This window comes from Capsicum annuum, chromosome 11 (genome assembly GCF_002878395.1).
Source record: "Capsicum annuum cultivar UCD-10X-F1 chromosome 11, UCD10Xv1.1, whole genome shotgun sequence".
NCBI classification, from domain to species: Eukaryota; Viridiplantae; Streptophyta; class Magnoliopsida; order Solanales; family Solanaceae; genus Capsicum; species Capsicum annuum.
This window is the reverse complement of record NC_061121.1, coordinates 23,635,721-23,640,963: the sequence shown is the minus strand read 5'-3', so window position 1 is coordinate 23,640,963 and position 5,243 is coordinate 23,635,721.

Here is a 5,243-nt window from a genome sequence, read left to right as displayed (position 1 = left end):
ACTTAGTTCATCAGAACACTCAGTCCTGTATTCATGAATCAGTTATGCATGCATCAGATATGTATGTTCAGTTATCAGCCATGTCAGTCATGTTCTAGTTATTTATATTCAGTATGTACATCAGTTTATCTTCTCCCCTCTCTTTCAGTGTCATTCAAGGATTAATGTTTTCAAGGGGGAGATATTGTAACACCCCATACTTTTTCCTAGATTGAAATCATTTCAAGATTGTTAGAAATTTACTTTGAAAGATAAATCTATTTTTGTGCACGTGGAATTTTTAAGATTTTCACCTTTTTATCATTTGGGAAAGTGAATTAGATTTCCAATGATACCAATTTCATTCAAATTTTGTATCAGAGTAAAAAGTTAAGGACATTTTACTAAAAGCTTTCAAAATCGCCCAGGTACGACGACCAGGTTAATGGAACATTGACCTAGTGATGGACCGTCACCTTGACCATTGCAGCCTAGGCAGTAAGGCAACCTTCTAGATAAGGTACGACGGACAAGTTGATAGACTGTCAAACTTGTGACAGATCGTCGCCCAAGACATCGCTACTTTAGGCAGTGAGTCCCTATCTTGGTCCGCCTATGATGGTCTAAACGACGGGCCGTCGAGCTAGCGACGGACCATTGTATGAGCTGTCGCATATCTCATTTAGTTATTTTAAAGCCATTTTTAAAAAGGTATTTGGGTCCTTTTCCACCCTATTTAAAACCTGATTACATCCGACCATAGCTCATAATTTCATTATTCTTCTACAACAACAAAATAGGGTTTCTCTCAAGGATCAATCCCCAAGAACAAGAAACCCTAGGTGCTTAATCTCAAGTCAAGAATTCAAGTTTTGCTTCACAGATTTTCAAAAATTACTCACCGAGCTATGCATAGTGTTTATTCATGGACTACTTTCATCCTTGAAGCCCAAGAATCTCTTTTCAAAGTTCAAGTGTATGGATTTTTATGAATTTCATGCTGGGTTTGTTTTTGATCATGTTGATAATGACCAATTGAATTCTATTCCATGTTTTCTGATAAATCTTAAGTGGAATTGATTATTATAGGTGTAGTTTCATGTGAATCCATGATTAAACCCTTGAATGGTGAAATTAGAGTTGAATCATGATGTTTACTTGTTGTGTTATGTTGTCTACATATACCATACTCACCATGTGTTTGATTGAATACCTATGTGAAGAAAAAGTACCCCACTAGTATGATAGTATGAAATCCCCATTTATGTACAAGTTTAGGCATATCAATTGTTTGATGAAATGCCTTAATAAATGAATTGAGGATTGTGATGTTGAACATGTATTCAAGAAAGTCATACTTTGTCAGTTTCTTTCCATCGAGTTCTGAGGGTACTTGTACCCAACAATTTAGCTGTATGCCTAGAGCCTATGTCATGTTTTCAAGATACTCTCAGTCAAGCCATGTTCAGTAGAATTCAATCAGTATCATGACTTAGGAAAACTCAGTAACTTCAGTAAATTTAAGTCAGTTATCAGGCCTCAGTAACATTCTATCAGTCAACGGAACTCAGTTAACTAGTCTAGTCAGTTCAGTTAATCATGTTCAGTGTCTATTCATATGGGAGTAGAGATTAGCACCGAGTGAACCCAAGGATAGGAACTCACCTATTATATGAGGGTGTGATTCTTTAAAGCAATCCTTGCATTCCAAAACTATGTATCCAGCATAGGTTTTGACATCATAACGTGCTATATGAGGGTAAATGAGGTGGATTATCCTATCATATAAGGGTTCCCACCGTTGTTACTAGAGTTACCTGTTATATGAGGGTCACTCACAGATTATTCTTACCAGTGGCGTAATATTGATACCGTTCCAATCAGGGCACAGATTAGACCCCAATTCAGCTATAATGCTTTATTTGGGGCATGTCTATTAGATAACTACTTTCCATAGTATCAGTATCAGTATCAATAAAAGAACTCAGATAGTTCTCCAGATTCAGGACTGTCAGATACAGTTAACTTAGAACAGTTTGTAACTCAGCTAGTTCCATCAAATTCAGGACTGTTAGATACAATCCCTCATGTTATCAGTTATATCAATTATAGTTATCTGTAAATTCAAGTTATCACGATATCATATGTAGTTACTATGTATTCATGCATGTATTCTCACATTCATATAGTCAGTTACTCAGTATTGTTAATGCATATGAACCCCATGAATCGAACCTACCTCACACGCATACCAGTACATTCAAAGTACTAATGCATTTATGCTATGGTGTCTTATACCATGGTCCTGAAGCACGAGCTCCAGAGCACCAGTAGCATTCCAATCTTAGCAGTCAGAGATAGCAATGAGTCCTCATCTTTCGAGGACATGATCATTCTTTTATTATCTCATTAATTAACTTATTAGTTGGAGTTAGTTGGGGACATGTCCCACCAAATCCTTACTTAGACAAGTTCAGTTAGTTAGAGGTTTTTTAGACTACTATGTTTAGTTAGTTATTTCAGTTCTTTTGGGTATATTATACCCCATCCATATGTTATGATTTATCAGATCTTATGTTACTGTTTAGAACCTTATGTCCTTTCAGTTTATATTTTCCATATTATATAGTATATTATGTAGTATACAGGTATAGATATCAATCATGGGGGTTAGCTTGTGGTCCTTCGGGGTCTTGAGTACCATGTAGCTTTTTGGGTATAGATTCGGGACGTTACATGTTTCCCCTTTACTTTGGAAACCAAAGAAGATTCTAAATTATTCTGAGCCCATATACTACCTTCAACTGAATCAACCAATCAAACACCTAATCTATCCAACTGATGAACCTCCTGAGCTAAGTTTTTTTTATCATTATCAAAATAAGCAACACTACTCATAGACAGTCTGCTAAGGGGTTTTTCCACTACATTGGCCTTGCCTGAATGATACAAAACACTCATATCATAATCTTTTAGCCACTCTAACTACATTCTATGATGAGATTTAAATCTTTCTGAGAAAACACATACTGTAAGCTTTTGGGTCCAGGACACATCAACATGCACCCCATAAAGATAATACCTCTAAATTTTCAAGGAAAATACAACAACTGCTAATTAAAAATTATTGGTAGGATAGTTCTTTTTATGAGGTTTAAGGTGTCGAGAGGCATAGGCTATGACCTTACCTCTCTACATAAAAACACAACCCAGACTAACTCTAGAAGCATCAACCTTAGCCAAAATTCATACTTATTGAATTTGGCAAATAACTGATGATCTCTAAGAGTTTACAACACACTTCTGAGATGGTTTACATGGTCATTCTCACTACAGGAATAGACAAGGATGTCATCAATAAAGCATATGATGAATATGTACAAGTACGACTTGGAAACTCTATTTATCAAGTCTATGAAGACTGCTGGGGCATTCGTTAGATCGAAGGACATGACTAGAAATTTGAAGAAACCATAACAAGTTCTAAAGGTTGTCTTTGGAATATCACACTCCCTTTCTTTAAGCTTATGATAACCGGATTTGAGGTCTATATTGGAGAAATAACTACACCCTGAAGCTAGTCGAATAAGTCATCAATCCTAGGAAGGGATATTTGTTCTTGATTGTAACTTTATTTAATTTGTGGTAGTTAATTCACATTCATAGAGAGCCATCTTTCTTACACAAAAATAGGACTGGAGCACCCAATGGAGAAATATTAGGCCTTATTAAACCTTTAACTAAGAGGTCTTTAAGCTACTCTTTTAGCTCTTTAAGTTTGCTAGAGCCATAGGATATAGAGGTATGGAGATAGGTTGAGTACAATAAAGAAGATTAATACGGAATTCTATTTCTCTATTGGGAGGTACCCTTAATAGATAATCAGGAAAGATCTTCGAAAAATCATTGACTATACAAACTGACTGAACCGTTGGAGCTTCAGACTTAGTATCTTTGACTCAAACTAAATGATAAATTCACCCTTTAGATATAAAGTTTCTAGCTTTTAGATAAGATATGAAATGAATCTTGGGAGATTCGGAACAACCTTCCCACTCAATGACTACCTCATTAGGAAACTGAAACTTCACTGCACAGGTGCGACAATCTATTAATGCATAGCATGAATGGAGTCAATCCATGCCTAGAATAACATCAAAATATACCATTTCTAATATATTAGGTCTGCTAGTATTATCTTATATAGGACAGTGATAGGAAACTTCTTATAGACTCATCTGGCAATAACTGACTTACCTACTAAGGTGGAAACTAGGTAGGGCTTGGAGAGCTGTTCATGATCTATCCTAAAATTTTCCACAGTTAAAGGATTCACATAAGAGAAATCTGATCCGGGGTCTAATAACAGATAAATATCAAAATGGAAGGCACAAAGCATACCAGTAATAACATATGGTGAACTTTCCTGCTCTTGTGAGGATGGTAAAGCATAGAATCAATTCTATCATTGACTGCCATCGGTACTGAATGATGCACCCAGAGAATGGACTGGGAGACCTGGAGGAGCTGGTGTACTAGTAGCCAAAGTATGGGGACGAACATCCCTACTTTCCTACTTAGCATACAAACAATCTTTGATTATATGACCCAACTTGCCGCATCTATAACAACCCCTTCTTCCCACACTCACCAAAGTGTTTTTTACCATACTTCACACATAGCGGGTAACTAGACCATTCACCCACACTAATTTGAGACCTAACTATGTAGAACTACCCAACTTCTTCTACTTGGTTTTAGGTGTAGGGGCACTACTGAAGATGGCGCTGGCATAGATGAGTGACCCTAAAACTGCAATATATTTCCTCTTCCAGACCTTGGTTATCCATACTCAAACTGTCTGGTTCTAGATTTATTATTTCCGTTTTCTCTCCATTAAGCTTTCTGCCTCAATCTGTTGGTCATGAGTCATCACCCTAGCAATATCCATATACCCAATAATCATGGAAGTCCTACATTCCTTAACTACCAAACCAGACATTCCAATAACAAACTTACCTATACAGAATTTAGAGTCAGCTATCAACTCGGGAGCATACTTAAATAAATAGGTGAACTTAAGGCAATGCAGCTTTATTATCATCGAGCCTGATATGTGAGCCTATGCTAACATATATGAGTCTTTTAATTCTAAATAATTGTAAGGTCTTGAGAAAATTTAGTTGTTTTTTATTAGTTTACTTTGATTTTTGCAGTAAATGTTGAGATGCAGGAGAACCAAAGATAATGAAAGCAAAAAGGCA